This window comes from Podarcis melisellensis (genome assembly GCF_964234715.1).
Source record: "Podarcis melisellensis genome assembly, chromosome: 1".
Lineage (NCBI taxonomy): Eukaryota > Metazoa > Chordata > Lepidosauria > Squamata > Lacertidae > Podarcis > Podarcis melisellensis.
In genome coordinates, this window is record NC_138528.1 from 48,771,412 (window position 1) to 48,794,087 (window position 22,676).

Here is a 22,676-nt window from a genome sequence, read left to right on the forward strand (position 1 = left end):
GGGGTCCAGTGGCATGTGAAGGGCATATTTCATATCCCACTGGGCCCATTGCAGAGTTTAAATCCAAATACATATTCCACTGAATAATAAGTGTCTGCAACCTTCCAATAGTAAAGAGGTACACAAGACGGACTGATGTCATTTTACTTTGCACTGTAATGTGAATGCCACTTGGAAAACTTTGATAAACACTCAAATCAAAAGCAGTTCTGCCCCTCTTGCAGATATTTTCATCTTTATGACTTGCTATTTGCATAAGAATGGAATCTTAATTTCTGATGCATATGGGCCTACATCATAATTTCCTGTTTGCAACTTTGTCATGCTTTGTTGTGAAGTTGGGAGGGGAGGGGGGGGGAAGAGAAACATCTGATGTAAGATGAAACTGATACTGAAAGGGCAGAAAAGCAAGCGGCAAAACTAAATGAAAATGGAGGCTTATAAAACTTGTAATCTTCCACCAAGCACAGACCCTCCAAGTGTCCCTATTTTCCAGGGACAGTGCTGGATTTACAGAAGCCGTTCCGGTTTCCTATTTGATCCCAGAATGTCCCACTTTTCCTTAGAACATCCCTATTTTCATCAGAGAAATGTTGGAGGGTATGTAAGAGTTACACGTGTCTCTGGGAACTTGCATGTATCGCACTTCACATGCAACTCTTAAACATGCGTGAAAAGGGGGTTGTTTTATGTGGTCAGCCATGTGCCACCCTGGGCATGTGTCTGACAGAGTTCAAGATCTCCGGTTGAATGCTAAAGCACCGTATTTATTAAAGTGGAGTGGGAAAGAGAAATTCGACTACACACTAAACAATTCAGTGCAGTATATATAACATGTTCAGTCAGGCCATCTTAAGCATATCCGGTGCCATGCTGCAAAGCTCCCTCTGGCACCCCCCCTTTCCCAGAGTTGTCCACCTTTTTTTAGGGAGGACGGCGCTGCCAGTGGGACTGGAGGAGGCAGGCAGCAGCTGGAGGGCGGCTCCTCCGGAGGGGAAGAGGCGAAGGCTGGACACAGCGGCTCCCAGCTCAGCTGGCTGCTTCGTGCCATGGTGGCCATGGCAGATGGAGGCTCTGGGCATGGCGCTGCTTCGGGCATGGCGGACGCAGGCGATGATGGCGAGCTGATGCTGGGAGGCGCCGTGTCCAGCCTCTGCCTCTTCCCTGGCACCCTCTAGGACTTGGCGCCCTGGTGCCCCGCACCACTAGCCTTTATGGGTAAGATGCCCCTGTGTTCAGTTGTGTCTCTTAACTATTCCCTTTATCATTCACAATGAGGAGGGGGAGAGAGAACACTAAACTTAAAAGAGCAGAGGAAAAGAGATGCTATGATCACAGATTTGTAGAGTTGGAAGGGACCCTGAGGGTCATTGAGTCCAATCCCCTGCAATGCAAGAATCCCAACTAAAGCATCCATGACAGATGGCCATCCAACCTCTGCTTTAAAACCCCCAAGGAAGGAGAGTCTACCACCTTCCAAGGAAGTCTGTTCTAATATTGAATAGTTCTTACTGTCAGAAAGGCTCTGTACCCTCAGGTTCCAGCAACAGCCAAAATTCACAAACACAGAGACCTTATTGTCCTCCATCCTAAGATGCTGTGGCACCCAGCCAGGTGAGGTGGGGAAAGGCCCACCCATTTGTCTCTATAGCAACAGACTCCCTCTTTAAGATGATGGTGATGGTACTTAGCTGAGTGGCTTAAGGCCATTACCTTAACAAAGGGCCTGGTCCAAGGGGTTCCACAGGTTTACTCTTACAAACCCTCAAGTGTCCCGATTTATTCGGGACAGCACGGATTGGCAGAAGCTGCCCCAGCTTCTTTTCCCAACCTTGAATGTCCCAGTTTTGGTTCCCTGCTCTGGTTGTACCAGAGCAAGGACCAAAAGGCATCAGGCTGCGTTCGCCAAATGCAATCTGCCAGAAGGTCAGCCTGCACCACGTCTCCTGACATGGCGCAGGCTGGGTGCTGTGGAGGAAGACAACTGGAGAAAGGTAGATGGGGGGAGGGATGGAGTGAGGGGAGGGGAGGGTGAGCAAGGGAGGGGGCAGCAGCAGGGAGGGGGCAAGGGACAGGGGCAGCAGGGTGGTAGTGGTGGGATGCCCCAAATTGCCCTCCCAAAATGTTGGGGAGTATGCTCTAATAGAGTCTAACCTCACAGATACGTGACTACAGGTCTGAAAAGTACCCACAGATATCACTCAAACTAACCCCCCGTCCAGCCCTGTAACAATTATTTATCTATTCAGCACTCAAAGGAGCTCTTGCAGCTTTAAATGGGAGCATCTCTCTCTCTCTCTCTCTCTCTCTCTCTCTCTCTCTCTCTCTCTCTCTCTGTGTGTGTGTGTGTGTGTGTTGATGCCACCACCAGGTGCCCAGGCCAGGATTTCTATGCCTCCAGTTTTCATGTCATTTCAGCTCAGACTCATGAGCCCTGATGTTCAGTTGCTCTGAGTAATGTAGCAGTGAGAGGGATGACCAAGTGATAAAATACCCACCATAGAGCTTCCCAGCCTGGTGTCCTGCACTGAAATGCTGCTGACAGAGAAGGAATTCAGCTACATTAATTAAGAAAAGGTGCTTTATACCATATGTATTATAAAACTGTGACACCAAAGTTTCATTTTTGGCCAACATGATTTTCCCCTTTGAGGTTCACAACACATTTTTCTGAAATGCTTTTTTGATGTGTCTAGGTCCTGCCAAGGTGGTATGTAATGTACATGTCAGAAAAATCTGGCTGTGTTGCATGTGTGGGAAGAGTCCAGGGTCATGTGCCCCTTTACTAGGATTTTCGTCTCACAGGAATGCATGGGAGGGGGGAGGGGTGGGCTTTCTCCACCCTGATCAGTTAAGAATCCTTTTTAGGAGTGGGTTTGAGCAGTGGCGTAGCGTGGGGGATGCAGGGGGACCGGCCGCACCGGGCACAACATCTGGGGGTTAGGGTTAGGGGGCGCAAATCCACGGGTTAGGGGGCGCAAATCCATGGGTTAGGGGGCGCAAATTACTTGCCTTGCCCCGGGTGCTGACAACCCACGCTACGCCACTGGGTTTGAGATTACAAGTGGGGTGTTTGTATGCTGGTCCCAAGAGGTGTGGTGTATAAGATGTTGTCTTATTTGCACAGGTATGTCTTCACCCAAGCCTTGATTGTGTTCCAGATACAAGCAGCCTTCCCACTAACCTATAGTGCCTTGCCAGCTGTTTGGAAACTTTCCCATTTTTGCAGGAGGGATGCATACCAGAAATTTAGCTTTGTGCAATTGAAGTGGATTAAAGCGTTTTGTCATCTTAGCACAACAAATGCCCTTAAAAACACAGAGAGAGACTTTTTCAAGTCAGAAAAGTGTCAGGGAAATGCACTAAACAGTGTGAGGTGAATGAATGATTAACAGAAAGGCATATAAACACTCCACAAGCAAATCAGGATGAATGCATATGGTTGTATAACCATTTCACACACAAATTAGGATGAATGCCCAATGCAGACCAGACAGGGCCCATCCTCCACATAAGCTTTGTGCATGCTCAGTGAAGAGGTTGTCTGAGGGAACCTGGGGGGGTCTCAGTCAAGCAGCAAAAATAGAGGTTGTTGAGCCCTTGATGGGTTGCCATGTTGTTCAAAGGGCTGCATTCTGTTAGGTGAGTCACAGATTACAAAGGCCTACTTAAAACCATTTGTTTCCATAATGGTGCCTTGCCATAAAAAAAGATACTGGCAAATGCCCTCCCTTTTGTTTCAAGTGGTGCTAGTTATATTAATAATCACAGGTGAATAATATAAAACAAATAACTTTATTCAAACAAGCTTGCATTCAGCTTCTAACTCTCTGTCTCTCTATTGATTGTGCTGAGTCACTTCCTGGTAGCTGCTCCCTTAATTTGTGTCTTATCTCTTTGTCACCAAGTTTCTCTCCCTGACTGTGGCTGCTGGGCATGGGACAAGGGGCGCATGGACGAGCCCTCACTCTCATGCACATATTCAAGGCATGGGAGACTTTCCGTGGTGAAAAGAAGAAGAAAGTGGCAAGCCAACTTGGGGTTGAAGAATGAGCTCCAGACTTGATCTATTCTTGACCTTACACTTGCTTGCTTGGGCAAGCTACTGGACTTTAAAAAAACAACCCATGGCAATTAACATGGCAAGGAGATTATGAGTGGCAGGTATGCCTGTGACAAATGCAGAAAAAGAAGTAGTCAGCCGGTCCTCAGAAAAAAACAAAACTTAAGCCATTGTTAGATTAGAAACACATGGATTAAATATGAGTTAATTGTTTTAAACAACTTGCATTTCCAAGGTGACTCGGCTGATCCTTAAAGCAGCTTTATATGGTAATGCGACATTTTGCAGCCTACGTTCAGCCAATTATCTCTCATAAGAGGGGGGAAATGACCAAGTTGGTTTGCAGGAAAAGAGCCTTGAATTGAAACACACATGTCTGGAAGAACTATAAATCTGAGGAGATAATGCAAGGGCTGAGCATGGAAGCTGAAAATGAGTACAGCTGCCAGTGCCAGACTTTTGGTCATTCATACACACACACACACACACACACACACACACACACACATATGCACTCTCTCCTCTCTCTCTCTCTCTCGCTCTCTCTCTCTCTCTCTCACTCTCTCTCTCTTTGCAATTCCCTTTCACCCCGAGGCCTGAACTACAATCACAACCTTAAGTGATCAGAGCTCAGAATTCCTTCATTCACTAAGTACACTTGCTGGAGTCCATCAGAGACATCCATTGAGGGCTAGCAGCAACTTGCAAGAGGGAATGGAGGCAGTTGTGTCCTGCCAGTGGCAGTGCTGCCCTCATCGGGATGCAGAGGGCCAAGGCAAGGTGGCAGGAAGGCGGCGGGAGCTCTGGATTGGCAGCAGTGACCCCACAAGTACACACACATCTGCAGAGCCATCCCCATCCCATAATGTCCCAGACCTCGCCACAGCCTGATGCTGCTCATCCATATAGGCTGTGCTGGCTCCTACTGGATGAAGTACTCAGACTTCGTTTTCTGCTACAATGTCAGCGTTCAAATCAGTATGCTGTAAAGGCAAGGCAAGGATCCCCTGCGCATGGCATGGCTAAGCAAGCTAAGATGTTGATCAAACAGCTGGGTCTGTGCCAGCAGATTTCACCTTGGAGGCTAGGCAGGGAAGAGATAGGCGTCTCTTCCAAAGAAACTGTCCAGTCCTCCCTCTCTCTTCCCTTCTCTGCGGAGTGTTGGGTTGGACCAGCCCTACTCTGTAATCTATTACCATGAAACCTGGAGGAGGAATGTGTGATTAATATTTTACATTTCTAAAAAACATTTTGGGGTTAATTATTTAAAAACAGAGCATTAAAACTCTCCTAGGAAGTCCAAAGTGTCAGGTCAATTAGTAGTATTAGTAGCAGGCTGGCTTGGAAACATTTGTTCAGCTGCTGTTATGTAGGATGGTGAAATGTTGCAGAAACAGAGGACGCTGTACAGTAATGGCTACAAAAACTGATGAGGGACAGATTAGGTTGGGCAGAGAAGAGATGGGCTCCTTTAAGGGTTATCTGAGGCCAAGCGAACCTGCTATAATTAGTAGCCCAGCTGCCACTGCTGGGAAATACCCAAAGACAAGATGTAGCCCCTGTTGACTGTGTGCTGCACAGATTCTGCTACCAGACTGCTCCTCAGCTACAAAGAACACCCCAAACAGGCAGAAGTTAAGCAGGAAAGACCTTTCCAGTTCATGCCAGGGAACGCTTCACCTGCTTAACTTCTGCATATCAGGTGGCAGTTAAAGGCCCTGAGTCTTCACTCATAACCTGTTTTTTTATGTTATGGTTAACACCTTCTTTTTGCAGCAGATTGAATGGCATCAGCAAGCAATAATGATCCTGCTATGAAGAGTCTTTCGGGCTGCTGTTAAAGGCACAGTAGCTGGGGGGAAATAAGTTGGCAACCCTAAATGACTGCAAACTTTTAGGCTCCTGTTAAAGGCACAGCGGGCAGGATTCCACCCCACCTACCCACCCGTGACCACCTCACTTCCATGTGAAGAAAAGCATCGCCTGCTGAATTTCTGCATGTCAGTTGGTGTGGCTAAAGGCATAGGAGCAGGCTGGGCTGGTTCTTTCTGGCAACCCCTTCTGCCAGCGACATAGCTGTCAACCTTCCCTTTTTTGCAGGAAATTCCCTTATTCCAGCGCCGTTTCCCACAGCTATCCCGGATTGTTAGATATCCCATAGACTGTCCCGGGGACAGGTGAGGCTGCTGAGCCCTTATTTTCAAATCTGAAAGTTGACAGCTATGGCCAGTGATGAAAGCATCCCCACCGTGCACTGAACCAAGCAGCTCTTGAACATACAACAAGTTGGGAGGTTGTTTGAAGTCATCCCATATATCTTTCTTCCTTCCATTTTTATGTTTTCCTCTTTATCACTAAGAACCAGGTTTTCTCCCAGCTGGACTGCTCTGTCCCAAACACTCCCTGACTGACAGGGTTGCCACCTTTTTCACTGGCCCTGCTTCAACAGCAGCCTGACTCTCACCCTCCTTTACAATTGTTATTTTTCCCCACTGAGCACAAGCCTGGGCATGCCTCACAGGAAGGCTATTGTTGCGTACAATTCCCAGACATCTGGGAATTGTAGTTTGCTATGCATGATGAGAATTTTAGCTCTGTGGGGGTAAACTATAGTTCACAGGGCATGTCCCTTCCCTGTAGCATTAGAGTTGCAGTTTCTTGTCCTGATGTCATGGATGCAAATGAGTGGTGGGAGGCGTCAGCTGGGGAACATCCAAGGGAACCCCAAAGGAAAGAAGACTCAGAATCAGGGGGTTGATGGTGGGATGACGATGAATGGTCAGAGGGATGAAGAGGGAGGAGCAGAGACAGAGAAGACCAAGAAGTCTCAGATTGCAAGGGGGAGGAGGAGACTTGGGGAACTGTGGGAAGGCAGGGACTTGATTGGGACGAGACCTGCTGGGAATAGTTGCTGTGCTCACTAGGCCTGTGCTGTTTTCTTTCTTTCAATAAAGAATTAACTGCTCCTGACTCCGACACCTGGACACCTGATACATCTGGGTGCCCCTTTAAACCTCCCAGCATAAAGAAGTAGAATGAGCAAATGCATTCCAAGGTCTAAAACGCTGTATCCTACGAAAAGGCAAGCAGCTATCATGCTTTTAGAGGAATGCCAACTTTTCAACAGCAGATTGATCTGTGGTAATTAGAAAGCGATAATCTTTAGCTCAAGGCCATAAAATAATGCACCTGCCGATTTCTGCATGTGGAAAGCTCCATTAAAGACACAGAAGTGTGCCAGGCTGGTTTATTTCTAGCTAGTTGACAATCCCGCTCCTCTCCCGCCTCTTCTCTTCCTTCAATTTCTCTCTTCTTTCCCTGCCCTGCTTCCAGCACACTATAGGGTGGTCTGGTGTATTAAAAACCTACCAACCAACCAACAGGGCTCCTGCACCTTTAATAGTGCACAGCCCATAACAGACAGAACTAACTAATTCTAGTTTTGCCTGATATTTCTACCCAGAATGATTAGCTGGTGGAGTTTATTCCTCCTGAAGTTTCCAATTTATTGCACTCAATCTCCTCTTTGCCATCTTGACCAGCACCCTTGCTAGTGCAATCTACTCTCTCCTTTCTATACATCTCTACACCCAGGTATACCCGTGTCCCAGCTCATAATCGCAGCCCTCCCAGACTTCTGATATTCCCACCACAGCTGTGTTCTCTTCTAATACTCTATTGCATTGGTATAACTTAACCCTGAAGCTCCAAAAACATATATTGTGTTGTGAGTTTGAGTGGTTAGAGAAAAAAGGATTGATGGGGGGGAATTAGACATTGTGTTCTTCCAATCGTTCCATCAGTGCAAGAATTCCGGGTTCCCCAACACAATGGACTCCCCTCTCTTTCCCCTGCATGCTGTCTGGGGCTTCTCCTGGGCCCCACAGAGCTTATTTGTGGGCGACATAGGAGAGGAGAGGGTGGAAAGTCCCATTGTGCTAGCAGAACTCCTTGCGCTGGCTCCCACTAGTGCATCTACTCAGTTGAATCTGGGCCTATGATACCAGAATGACTGCTAATAATGCTCTTTTGTTAGGAAAAAGAAAGGCCAACAGCCCAGGAAATCTAGGACATGCTAGTGACTCATCCTTATCCCCTCACTCTAAAGGGAGGGGCAAGCTAGCTGTGTGTGCAAAAGAAGGAAATAATAGAACCTGGAGTTTTTGAGTGTGGTGAACAGAGGAAGAGAAGCAGAGAGGGCTGAGGTGAGTGATGGGGCTTTAAAAGCATCTAGGAGGAATGCAGGGATGTCTGTCTGTGTAGGGACTTCACACTGGAGTTTACTATGTGTTTGCAAATGTTTGGGTCCCCATTAATTTGTGTAGCCCTCATACAAAACCAGTCGCCATGCTTTCCCCCTGTAAATTTGGGTTTACCTGATAGCCACTGCCTTGCAGTACATCTTCGGGAGAAAAGGCTAAGGCGTATATGTGGGATGTAAAACACAGAGATGTCAAATACAACATTCCCAGAGTGAATATGTTTACACATGAGGAGGAATGTTTGTCCAGCCAGCAGGTAAACTTCCTGTTTCTCTACATGTGACCAGATGTGGGTGTGGCCTTCCCTATGCAGGTAACGACAAAAGCACGGAGCAGGACAGCCATATCTCTCTCTTTGACTCCATTCCTTGAAGAAGCAACATCTGATTAAACTGAGATGCTCAGCCAAGAGAGGACAAAGGAGCTATCTCCTTATGGGATAGTTTCCAGGTATATGACTTTTGTAACTCAAGTCTGCCTTCTGGGATCCATCTGTGAACAGAATGAGTGAGTAAACTCTTTTTATACTTTTACAGAAGACTGTGTCGTGTCTATCTTTTTATGAGGGACTAAAGGGGAAATTACCAGGAAACTTATTTTAGAGGCTTATACAAGCCTGGCAAACGCTATCCGCTGCACAAGTTTAAAAAGGGAAATGTTACTCCGCTAAATTGTAGAACTTGTTAACACAAGTTGGAAAGGATATAATTAAACAACATATCCTCTCCTGCCTCCCTGAACATTCCCACAGTAAACCCTACACAAATTCAGAGTGCAGTCCCTTAAAGGTTGGGTGTGTTATTCTAAAGCACCAATGCTGCAGCAAGCAAAGGCTATAGCAGCCAAGTCTGCTGCTTGTGGCTGGAAAGCCAAACAGGAAGTTTGTGACTGTTGCCATGGGAACAAAGGGGCAGTCCATTCTGTACTGAGCACCGGATGTTAGCTCAGTGGGTTTGTCATATGACCTGTACAGGATGTACATGGGTGGAGGTGGAGTTTTCTCTCTGTTTGTTGAAGAGAGCAGACATCTTTACTGTATGACTGCTAAAAGACACAAATAAAGACATGTAGATACGTTTTCTGTCTGTGTCTGATTCCCCTCCCTGGGGATATGCAGGGAACAGGGAGGAGGAGAAGCAGTTGGTGTGTTTTCCTCACAGCCTGAGGAAAATCGCCGGAACGGACCTCGTGTATGTTTTATCCTGCCGGGAGTCGCCGGAGGGAGGTCTAAAGAATTCCGCCGGTGCCTGAACAGATAGGCACATACCTCTGACTGGGCTTGAATTCTAACAGTGGTAGCAGACGCCGGTTGCTGTTTTCATCGACCTCTGCATCAAGAAGTGGCCTCCATGGAAGCCTGAGGTGAGAAGGCTGATTCTCTGCAGCCTGACGCTGACCAGAAGAATCTGAAAGCCAAGCAACGGAGCCCAGGTATGTGATTTTCGGGCTTAGAAGTGTGAATGCAGATTGAGTTATTCTCTGCTTCACGGGGAGCAACGTTTGGAAAAACAGCTCCGAGAGACAAGAGCTCTGCATTCCAAACATTCCTGTGGTTTCCTGTTCAAGGGAAGGAATGCTGTTGCTTAGCAACGAAGGCCATGCCTCAGAGAGGAGAAGTGAAAGTTAAAATAGAATGTTTTGACTACACAGTCTGAAGAGCTCTTGGAAAATTCCAACGCAGCCAGCGTTGAGAGCTGCCAGGTGCACAGAGTGTAAACAAGCCAGCTATTGGATTTTAGAGGCTTGTGTTTGAGAGTCAATGCAAGGACTCAAGATGGATGCAAAGAAGGGAGCTTTGCCTTCTCCGCCCCTTTTGACCAGTGACAATTATGCATCTTGGTCTATTAAGATGAAGGCCCTGCTGCAGAATCAGAGACTGTTTGGGGTGATTGAGAACCCCATTCCAGCAGCACCAACGCGTGCTTGGGAGTCACAGGATGTGAAGGCCAGAACTGCTATAATTCTGTGCGTGTCAGATTCTCAGCTGATCCACATACAAGATTTACTGCACGCGAAAGATGTTTGGGACACGCTGAGAAGGACACATCAGAGAGATGCAGGTTCTTCAGCGTTGCTGTATTTTGAGAAGCTGACCAACCTGAGGCTTGCGCCTGATGGAGATGTTCAAGCGCACCTGACGGAAATGAAATTTCTGCGTCAACAGATGGTGGAACGCAATTTCTGTCTGGATGAGGAAGTGTTTTGCTTCATGGTGATCAACAGCCTGAATCGGACTTACAAAACAGTTGCCAGTCAGCTGGGGTCTCTCCCAGCAGCGGATCTCACTTCGGAGAGGGTCTTTGCCGTGGTTCTGAATGAACATGACAGACTTTCCGCCCTGGAAGTGAAGGACAGGGGGAGACAAGAATGGAGTTCTAACACCCCCACTGCTGTTGCTACTGGAGGAGACGCCGTAGCTTTGAACCTTGTCCGATGCTACAATTGTGACCAGATTGGGCATCTTCAGCGGTACTGCAAGAAGCCACGTAAGAACAGAGGAGCTAAGGCGAGCTCCGCAAAGTCTGAGGCGTCAGACAAAGGTCACACCAAGCCAAAGGCAAAGACTGCAAAAGCTTTGATGTCGCTAAAAGCCACACCAGAGGTGGGAAATTTCTTTGTCCTAGATACTGGAGCCACAGTTCACATGACAGGACACAGAGGACTATTTTCTACGTTTGAGAAACAAAGCTTCGCTGTGCAACTAGCCAACGGTCAAAAGCTGGAAGCGACCGGAATTGGAACTGTGTATCTTAAAAGTCTGAACTTGACTATAGACAATGTTTATTTGGTTCCAGAGTTGAAGTACAATCTGCTCAGCGTTTCGCAGATTGCCAAGAAGGGACTAAAACTGTCCTATGATGATCAGAACTGTGAGATCTACAAAGATGGAGAATTGTATCTTTCTGCCAAAGAGAAAGATGGACTGTATTTGTTGACTTTTGATCAAAGTGATTACATGAAATGTAATTCTTGTGATTCTAACGTGATCTCTTTTGCAGGTGTAGCCAGGAAGAACACCAAGCAGGTCACCTCGAGGGTCGACAAGGCATTTCAGCGGGTGTATGCTGATGTGATTGGTCCTCTAGCGCCTTCTAGAGGCAATGCAAAGTATTACCTAATATGTGTTGATTCTTTTACAGGTTTTGTCTGGCTTTATCTTTTGGAGAGACCGAAAGAAGCCTTAGAAAGGTTTCAAGAGTTTTGTGACAAGGTTAAAAACATGCATGATGCTGACATAAATTGTCTTTGCACAGATGAGAAGCCAATTTTCTTTTTACAGGATTTCCAGAGGTTCCTGAAGAAGAAAGGGATAAGACACAAAACTGCTAGTTCCGAACAAGCTTGGAACAAATGTGTCTGTAGTAGAGTGATCAAAGAATTGCAAAAGGGAATGGAAGCGCAATTGCTTAGTTCACATCTGCCACATGAGTACTGGGCTGAGTCGCTAATGTCATATTGTTACACGTGGTTGAGAAAGTTTTCAAAAGAGTTGGGAAGTTCTCCTTTTGAGAAACTGTTCCACAGAAAACCTTCAGTTGCCCATTTCAAGGTTTTTGGGTCTCATGTGAGAACAGAAGCTCCAGGTGGAGTAAAGAATGCCAGAGGCATTTTTGTGGGTTATGAAAAGGGTCTCTACAGAGTAATTTTGTCTGAATCTGGTCAGGTGATTCTCACAAAATTTCTAGAGAGTGCTCCTGAACAGGAGAGAGTGATTGTTCCAACATTTCCCACAGGTGATGATGATTCTGATGATGATGATGATGAGTTTGATCTTATTGAGTTCAGTACTACTGATGATGACAGCGATAGCTCAGACAGCTCAGTTGTCACAGTCATTGAGAGGAAATCTCAGATAATGACTAGATCCTCAGAAGAGGAGGATGAACCACTGATTAAGCTTAGTACTGGTTCTCCAGAGAGTCCAAAGGCTGAACCAGAAAGCAAGGGAGAGCAGCACCTCTTACGTAGGTCTGAGAGAGCAACGAAGGGTGTACCACCCAAGAGGTATTCACAAGAGTTTGCTAACCTAGCTGTTGCTGTTGTAAACGACCAAGGTCAGATTAAAGCTGTGTCTGAATCAGAGACAAAGGCACAACAGAGAGTTGCTAACCAAGGTAATGCAGAAGCACTCGTTCCTTGGAAGTCACACAACCAGAGAGGTACATTGGTAAAACCAGTGGCGGGTAGTTCCAAGGGTGGAACTGAAACAACAGGGGAGTGTTATAAGTATAACAACTGTTTGTTTTCTTCTCTGGATGACGCTTTGCTCGCAGCACGCATTGATACTTTAGGGGGAGTATGTTATTCTAAAGCACCAATGCTGCAGCAAGCAAAGGCTATAGCAGCCAAGTCTGCTGCTTGTGGCTGGAAAGCCAAACAGGAAGTTTGTGACTGTTGCCATGGGAACAAAGGGGCAGTCCATTCTGTACTGAGCACCGGATGTTAGCTCAGTGGGTTTGTCATATGACCTGTACAGGATGTACATGGGTGGAGGTGGAGTTTTCTCTCTGTTTGTTGAAGAGAGCAGACATCTTTACTGTATGACTGCTAAAAGACACAAATAAAGACATGTAGATACGTTTTCTGTCTGTGTCTGATTCCCCTCCCTGGGGATATGCAGGGAACAGGGAGGAGGAGAAGCAGTTGGTGTGTTTTCCTCACAGCCTGAGGAAAATCGCCGGAACGGACCTCGTGTATGTTTTATCCTGCCGGGAGTCGCCGGAGGGAGGTCTAAAGAATTCAGCCGGTGCCTGAACAGATAGGCACATACCTCTGACTGGGCTTGAATTCTAACAGGGTGGTGGTGCCATGTATGCCTCCTTCCGGCAACTCTTTCAGCCAAGCTAGTGCCAAACGTATTGTTCTGCTTTCCTTTGGACCACATCAGTGAGGCCGAGATGGGGGTCTTGTCATCTGGGCATCCCAGGACTTCCATACACACTGCCCAGGCTTGTGCCCTGAGAGGTCGCTTCGGTGAGACGTAGCAGTTACGTGTTACCAGTATCTACAGCCACAGTGGGTGCTATGATTCTCCAGTGGTTTGACTGCACCACTGGCATATCTTCCAACATTTATCCAATGAAAATAAGGACGTCCCACTCCATAATGATAATTTTACTATTTATACCCCACACATCTTACTGGGTTGCCCCAGCACTCTGGGCAGCTTCCAACATATATAAAAACAGAATAAAACATTAAACAAACAAAAAATCCCTATACAGGATTGCCTTCAGATGGCTCAGGGGTTGAATAACTCCATATCCTCCAATATTTCTCCAATGAAAATAAAGACATCCTAAAGAAAAGCAGGACATTCTGGGATCAAATTAGAAACTGGAATGGCTTCTCTAAATCAGGGATGTCCCTGGAAAATAGGAACATTTGGAGAGTCTGCACTGGAGGTGCACTTCATTGTCTCTCGAGACGGATGCCAATAACCTGATACTAGGGTAATTAGATAAACTGGGGAAAATGAGGCTCCATGCCACTCCACATGGATCGTGGATGATTTGTTTCACTGTGTTTGGATCAATAATCCCTTCTGCTGCACCTCTTTCCATGCCTGCTACTTACTTAATACTTTATTTTCTTTTCTGACTGTACTTGTAACTTTTTCTGGTGTGCTCCTAAATATTTTTTCCCCTTTTGGTCCCACAGATTTGCACAAAACCAGAAAGCTGCACAATGTGCTTTTGCACACTTTTTTGGTCAGGGATTATTATGTTTTTTTATGGTGGAAGGGAGATAAAATACCAACTAAAATGGAGCAGCAGGTGAAATTATTTGAATATGCAGAATTGGCAAAGATGACAGGAAAAATTAGGAACCAGACAAACCAAAAGTTTAACAAAGAATGGGATATATACAAATTACCATATTTTTTGCTCTATAAGACTCACTTTTCCCCTCCTAAAAAGTAAGGGGAAATATGTGTGCGTCTTATGGAGTGAATGCAGGCTGCACAGCTATCACCGAAGCCAGAACAGCAAGAGGGATTGCTGCTTTCACTGCGCAGCGATCCCTCTTGCTGTTCTGGCTTCTGAGATTCAGAATATTTTTTTTCTTGTTTTCCTCCCAAAAAAACTAGGTGCGTCTTGTGGTCTGGTGCGTCTTATAGAGCGAAAAATACGGTATACTTAAAAGAACATTGTTCACATAGGAAACCTTTGACATGCTTTGATTAACTTCTGCAATGTTATATGCTACAAAGATTACAGAAAATTTATGATAAATTAAATGGTATACAATATGCAGTTAACAAGGAAACAAAGGGCCCATACTGAGGAAGACGAAAGTCCCAATGCATGGAAGAACTTTATTTTATAAGTAACATTCTCTTTGTATAGGGTGTGATTTGTTTTTTTCTTTTGTTCTTTTTGTGGTGAGTGGATTCAATATTTAAAACCAAGAAAGATTAAATTGCGCTCTCTCTCTCTCTTGTTTTTAACCCAAGGTATGCAGCAGCTATCTCTGCACATGTCAGTAGTTACCTAGCATAAAAGAATTCGCACATTCAAAGGCAGAGACCATCACAAAAGGGAACACCTACTGATATGAATGGGAGAGACCAAAGCTGCTCCTCATATACAAACTCAAATAGGTGAGGGTGTAGACTACTGTACTCCAGTCTAATCTGAATGGGAGGGGAAGTGGATTAACAGTTTAAAAATGCTCAAAGGTTTCCTTTGATTTGGGACAGCCTTTATTACGAAATACCTGGGAAAAGAATTTCATTGACGATTCAAAGCTGTTTGCATAATAGCTCTGTTCTTTCACTGTTTGGTCCACTAAAACGCGTAATTCATACTAAGTTTCTCGTTTTTTCCACTGCTTGAGAACACGGCGGCTCCTAATTTTTTTCCAGCAGTGCTGGAGCCTCAAAGGGCAAACATTTGTATGGCCAGCAAGAGATTTGGGTTGTTGTGCTGTTTTTAGCAGCATTGACAAAACAAGGTGTCAAAAAAGCCGCTTTCTATTCAATGAACAAAAACACCGTTTTGATGGTTAGTGTGATGTTGGAACATTCTGCTAAAAGCCTTATTGCAGACCCTGGGTGACACCCTGCCCTCTGTTTTCAAGGCAAGCCATTACAAGGAGGAGTTTGAGTCAAACAGGAGCTTGGGAAGATAATAAGATTACTTCCTTATTTCTGGTCATCTTTGATGGTGGGCAGCTGTTGCAAAGCCTCCAGCACATCATATATTTGGTATATATGTTCTTACATGTAAAGCAAACATGGAGAAGACACAACAAGAGGTTTATAATTTCATGAAGCATCTGGAGAAAGGGTTATCCAGTGCAGCAGATTTGCTAAAAGGGTGCTTAAGCTGTCCAGCTATTGCAAAATATGTTTAGTTTTAGCTGTCTGCCTCTACCTATGTTGTTGTTATCCCGCCTTTCCTCCATGGTTTTGCCCGCTGCCCCATTTTATTCCCTCAACAATCCTAAAAGACAGTGACTGTCCCAAGGTCATTCCATAAGCCTCATGGCTGAATGAAGTTTTGAACCCATTTCCCAGGTCCCAGTCCAAAATTATAACCACTGCACCGTGCTGGATAGTTCAGTCGATAGTGCACGAGACCCTTAATCTCAGGGTTCAAGCCCCACATTGGGCAAAAGATTCCTGCTTTGCAGAGGGTTGGACTAGATGACCCTCATGGTCCCTATGATTCTATGATTGGTCTGGCTGTGTATGCAGAGCCCGTGAATCTATGCCTCTCTAATGCAGGCACTTCTGTAGGAAATACCTTAATGACTCACTGAATGATGATGCTTAAAGAGCTAACTGTGCCTGCTGTCAGCTTGCACCCTTTTCCTGTGCTTCCCCAGAGGATGATTCAGCAGTAGGCCTGGCTAGCCTCCTTTCTGCAGATTTGTAGCGTGGGCCATATAGCAGCTCCTTTAAATGAAACTCTTAATTGCTACTACTTAGTGCATTCTCCGAAGAGATCATCAGACTGCAATGGGCAAACATTTTCTTTGCTTATGCCAAATTGCCTCCAAAGCTCTCCCCACCCAGCGGCAGAGCTAGCCGCTCGGGGACCCAGAGCGACGCACATGCCATGCACCTGGGGGGGCAAGTCACCCAGGGGGGCAATTGGCGTGGCCATTGGCGCACATTGGGGGAGATTGGCATAGTGATCGGCGCCCAGGGGGTGATCAGTACAGCGATTGGCACCCAGGGGGGCAGCGCAGCAATCTGCCCTGGGGGGACTTTGTCACCCCCCCTCTGGGATGACACCTGGTGCGGACCACCCCCTTTCCTACACCCCTGTCCCCACCCTCTCGTTCTGCCATTATCATCCAATATACCCCAGCCAGTGACTGGCTATGTGGACACAATGAAAAACCAGATATTCAAAAGTATCGCAGCAAAACTTTTGATAGGGTTGGGGAACAAGACACAGAAGGAGGGACAAAACAGCTTTAGAGCTAGGAGAAAGGTGCCTCAGAGGAAATAGGATATAGAGGATTATAACAGGAATGATAAAAGTGTGGGGAAGATGGAGCTTTCTCTTTCTCCCAATAACCCAGTGATGTTAACTGATACAGTCGTACCTTCTAAGTTGAATGGAATCCATTCCGGAAGTCCGTTTGACTTCCAAAACATTTGGAAACCAAAATGCGGCTTCTGATTGGCTCCAGGAAGCTCCTGATCCAGTAAACAACAGTTGGATTCCATGTCTGTTCTGGCAGGGCTCTTTTTCTGTTAACGCTGCCATCCTGTCTGAAGGTCTGCTGTTCTTTTAAAAATTAAGGCTTAAATGACTGCTATGGGTGGGAAGGAAATCTGATTCAGACTTAAAGGCGAATCTATCAGTTTTTCACTTTCCGAAACGATACGAATCGCTGCCATCTTTCAAAATTCCAAATCTTGTGATGCAGTTCTGCAGTGAAATAATGCTTATAAAAATGCATGAGTTGGGGGAAAGCATGCATAAAAATAAACAGCACATAAAAATGCATTATATTAGAGGAAATTGCTTACCTTGGTCAAAGCAACATACAAAAATGTTATCAGGAGAAATTGACAGATTCTCCCATCCCTAATGACTGTCCATTTTATCTTGCTCTGCTTATGATTCAGTACACAGTATCACTTTTCTCTTTTTTGCCATTGTTTTATTAAAATGCCCTTTCTGTAAAACTTTGTGGCCTAGTGAATAGTGTGGTGTAGTGGATTGGAGTAAAACTGCAGAGACCCAGGTTCAAATGCCCACTAAGCCATGAATCTGCATGGGCAGAGGCAGTTTTAGGGTAGTGTGACTGGTTTGGCTGCACTGGGTGCTGTGCTGCAGGGGGCACCACAATAATGCTATACAGTGGAGTACAAGGGGGGGGGATTTTAGTGTTGCACAGGGCACCACTAAAATTTGGAGAAGGGCCACAAATTAGTGGTAGAGCACACATGGTAGATTTTTGCATGCAAAAGGTCCCAGGTTCAATCCTTAGCACTGCCAAGTAGAGCTGGGGGAAAAGACTCGTGTAAAATCCTAGAGAACCAAACCCAAGAGATCTGTTGCCAGTCAGTGTTGGCACTAGTGAGCGAGATAGACCAACTGCAACCAAGCCACAACATTTGCTCATGTTCTTGTCTCAACCTTCCTTTTCTTTCCTTGTCAAAATTATATGCTCATGGGGAGCAGAGATCTCTCTTTCGTCTCTACCCTGTGAAGTGTCGTGCATGTACACTGTGGCAAAATATAGAGCACATAGCTGCTCCTCCACTGAGATGGCTGAGCAGCTCCCAACTGATAATGGTGTTTGCGTATTTGTGTGTGTGTGTTTTCCATGCTCAGCCAGTGTTAATATTTTGTGCTCTGCCAGATATAATGCTAAACCACTAGCACTCCTCTAACAATTGCTCCAAACTAATGAAAGGTTTTCCTTCGCAGCAAAGGGCAACAGACATTTCCCTGTTCCACTGCTTCCGTATCAGATAATTACCTCGTGAACTGTTGACATATGTAGGATGAAGCCTTGGTGCTAAATTTGCCAACGCACTTCAAAAAGATGGCTATCCTTTTGTGCAAGATCCTTGGTGAGCAGCTTCAAGGACTTCAGCACACAATTGCTCATTTTCTCACATGCTCACATAAGATGTTGGGGTCGTGTCCTTCCAAACATTTCAGCACATAGCCAACTAGATACAAATTGGCCTGCCTCACACAACACAGTTAAGCCACACAATGATTTGCTGGGACTCTGAGAACATGCAGGCTTCCATGGATGAGCTCGTAACCACTGGTCCTTTTTGCTCCCATGCCACACTAAGCTAAGTCAAGGTTTGGCCTAGCTCAGAGCAGAATTCAGTGTTACATCCATAAGGAAACCTGGACAGTTGCTTGGAACCGGCTGACTGGAACTCCCCGGGGAGAAAAGCAACCTTGGGAGGGCAAGAGTCGTAGAAGGAAATTGATAGGTAGAGAAAGGGTTCAATATTCCGTCCCTCTAACATTTGCCTGCTCTAAATTTCCCCCTCCTGAGGTGGCTTTGCACATACCCTCCAACAATTTGGGAAGGCAAATTGGGACCCCCGCTCACCCCATCATTTGCTCGCTCGCTCACTTGCCAGTTGCCACTGCCTGCCCACCCACTCCCTTCCTCCCTTGCCCCTCTCTCCCCCATTGCACTTTCTCCCACCAATGCCATCATTGGCACAACCTCCTCTGAAGCCACTGGCTCCTCCACTGCCAGTACCACAGAAATACTTCTGGAAGCGAGTGCTGCAGTTCCAGAAGTGCTGGCTTCCAGAAGTGCCACAGCAAGAGAAGGAAGAAAAGTGCTGATGTGGGGGGGGGAGGGGCAAGGTAGGTTTTGCTTCTGTCTCCCCCCCCCAAAAAAAAAAATATTCATTTTATAACACAAATAAACAACACAAACAGAAAAACAAACAATACAAACAAATTCTTGTCTTGTCCTTATTTTTTCTAAACATTGTTAGGTGAGCTTCCCCAAGTCCCCCCTATCTGATTTTCATTTTACCTCATCTTTAGCAGTTTACATATATTATAATTTTTAACCATTTTCTTTCATCACACTAATTTTTACCATAAAAATCTTCACATATTACCCCTTACAAATAATACTATTTTAAAATACACTATCTTCTACTTCTAACCCTACAGCCTATATCCGCTTCCAAAGCTTTTCTAAGATTTAAATATTAACATATTTTTTCCAAATATTCTTTAAACTTCTTCCAATCTTCTTCCACCGCCTCTTCTCTCTGGTCCCAGAGTCTCCCAGTCAGTTCGGCAAGTTCCATTTGCTTCCGCCTTTTGGTTCCACACTCTGGTGTGAGCCAACTGACTCACGCCACAGAGCGGGACAAAAAAAAGACAGGTGTGTCTTTTGGACTCATGCTCTGGAGCAGCCAGAACCCAGGATGTTCCGCTTAAAACAGGACACTTGTGTGGTGCGCATCTAACTGTTGAGCTGCTTGCTTCCCACTCAGATATCAGCCTCACACCCCAAAAAGCCGCCAGACAATTAGGCTGTTCCTATTTCTTTGTAGCTGATGGCAATATAATTGTCCTTGGCTAGTGAGAGTAGCAAAGGGAAGGGCCCTATTGACCCAGGAAGGCTCACTGATGCCAAGCAAACCCCCAGAAGTGATGTAGTGTTTGTTGAATGTGGTGTTTGGCGTGAACAGAAATCCTGGGATACGCTGCAAAATAGATCCTAGCCAAAGATCAAGTGGAGATGCTGAGAAGAGGAGAGGAAGGAATGTTCAGTCTCCACTGCGCAAGCCGCTGTGAGAGGAAAATGGGTTTAAAAGTAAAGATTGGGAATGAGAGCCTGTGTGAAACTCTGAGCCGGTATGAAAGAAGCCACAATACTCTGTGTGGGATGGAAACAAAGGCACACAGGTTAATGGTGGGGGAGAGCGAAAAAGTGATCCTGTGGGGCAGTCACACTGAATGTGTGGGTAAGCTGAGCAGAACGCAGAGAGACAATACAAATGCGAGATGGATTTGCAGGTGGTTTGTTGCTTTGCAAGTATTTTTCTTTTCTTTTTTGTCCTTGCCTTCTTTTGTGCCTTTCTGCAATAAATAAACTTCTGAGGCCTTAATCTTGTCAAATCAATTGCTGCACGCAAGAAGCCAATTCAGTAAGACATGCCTGTAGATACACCTGCTTTCTGGCTCCCCACCCCCACCCGCCACCCTGTTTTCTGAAGAAAACTCACATTTCTTCATTATTTTAAGTAACTGGGACACATTTTCATTTATCAGCCTCATATCCAGAATCATCTTCAACAGTTCTGCATTTCATTTAGAAGGCAGTATTTGGTGCAGAACATAGTACAAAATGAAGATTGCGGCGCTTTCAGCTCTTGCAGTTTTTTTCCCTTTACAGTTAGGTAGATGTGACAGGCACAGGAGCCCCGAGAGAGCAAAAAGTTGGCAACTCAAGTAGAGAGCCGGCCCTGTCCCAGCCCCTCTCAGCCTCCTCCTCCTGAGGCTCTTCCCTCCCTCTAGTAACTGCTTCTTTCCCCTCAGCCACTCTGTCCTTTTGTGACATCAGAGCCAGTCTATAGCTGACAGCAACAGCTAAGGAGGCGTCAGCACAACCTCCCTTGGCCTGACCATTGTGGGGGCACCTCAGTAGTGGTTTATTATAAAAAATATTTGCAGCCCACCCTTCATGTGTGCTGATTTGGGGGGGGGGCAGGGGGTCACACCATAAGCTCAGGTATTTGACCTTCCATTACCTGTCTGAAGAAAAAGATAGAAGAGACATGAAAGGTATATGTATTCAGAAAAAGCATTTATATAGAAATATAATCTGGCTTGTATTTAAACCCTGCAATTCTCTTCATTGCTTTCACCAGGGGTGGGGGTTCAGATAGACCTATGGTTGCTTTCTTTTTTATATATATAAATATTTATTGAAATTTTTAAGTTACAATATGCCAAACAAACAAAGTTATAACATAACATAAACATATTTTCTCCTCTTCTTGTGACCTCCTCGCATCTCCCGCCCCTACCTTCCATATTAAACAAAATTAATCCAGCAAATTATCACCTTACAGACCTATGGTTGCTTTCATGCATGGTCTTGGGAAAGCTTCATCACCTTCAGATATTCCTGGAATCAAAAAGCAAAAAAAAAAAAAAAAACCCAGACAGTGAGGACGATAGCTACCATCCAACAGCATCATCCAAGCACCACCACTGACTTCTGCCTGGTGACTTCACTAACTTCATCCTTCCAACTTCCACGGGTTTTGTCTATACATAATCAGTTTCCTTTCACACCTCTCATCCATGCACATGCACCTACCATTTGCCTCCACCACATTCAAAACTTCCCATTCACACGCTCAAGCATTTGCCAGCCAATATCCAAGAAGAATGCCAATGGACACAATATCCAAGAAGAATGCCAATGGACACTCTTTCCCTGCCCGTTCATTCACACCCCACCAACTCTCAAATATCCGCCAGCTCCTGCCAGCTGGCTTACAAAGGTGAATTTCAATCAGCTTCCGCCCACAAACACCAGCCTGCTTCAGCCTTAAAACACCCACCGGCTTCTGAATGCAAATTCCACCAGCTTCCACCCACCAATGTCTGCCAACCTCTGCTAGGGCCACCACTAGACATCAGCCAGCTTCCAGCCATGGATATCAGATACCTTCAAGCCACGATCCCGCTCTGCAAGCAAACTTGCCTTGTTGTTGCTCTAAAGCATCCCACAGCCCCATGACCACCTCCGTCCATCTGTCAGTTTGCCTCCTCCAAGTGGAAGGAGACTGCATGGTGCTGAATGCCACAGCTGTTGCCTCTGTGGAAGAGGGAAAGGCCTACCTTTCTATCCACTCAGCTGCCATGTATTTTTGTGACGTCACAGGTAGTCTGTAACCAATGGCAACAGCCAGGGAGGCATAATCTCCTCAGGCCTCACAATTGTGAGTACAACTCAGCAGTGGCGTAGCGTGGGGGGTGCAGGGGGGGCGGCCGCACCGGGCACAACATCTGGGGGTTAGGGTTAGGGGGCGCAAATCCACGGGTAAGGGGGCGCAAATTACTTGCCTTGCCCCGGGTGCTGACAACCCACGCTACGCCACTGCAACTCAGCAGTGATTTATTTGTGTTCCTGTTTATTATTTAAAAATATGTAGACCAACCTTCATGTGTACTGCTTGCAGGCACGCCATAAAACCATCCTACCCAGGGCTGCATGCCAGTGGTAAGTGGGAGGCAGAGGCAGAGGGGAATAGAACAGTCAATGTGACTCCCGTCTTTGTACAGCTATGCAAAAGTCAGAGGTCTTTAGTGGCCCCCTTTAAATCCACTTAAGCAAGAATGTTCAAGGAAACATTCCAACCAGGCAAA

The 22,676-nt window shown here is 45.9% G+C and overlaps 1 long non-coding RNA gene across 3 annotated transcripts in view; it reads right to left on the reverse strand.

Moving 5' to 3' along the window:
* Nucleotides 1-22,152, reverse strand: part of LOC309364833 — a 200,706-nt gene extending 178,554 nt beyond the window's left edge. Inside the window, exons 1-3 of one of the 3 annotated variants that reach the window (XR_014165889.1) lie at nucleotides 22,012-22,152; nucleotides 21,373-21,426; nucleotides 21,084-21,186 (exon numbers count right to left, since the gene is read on the reverse strand). This is a non-coding gene — a long non-coding RNA (uncharacterized lncRNA). Of the gene's footprint in view, nucleotides 1-21,083; nucleotides 21,187-21,363; nucleotides 21,427-21,975 lie in introns of those variants that run through there. The other 2 variants (XR_014165890.1, XR_014165888.1) reach the window with 2 other exon arrangements.
* Nucleotides 22,153-22,676: the final 524 nt, after the last annotated feature.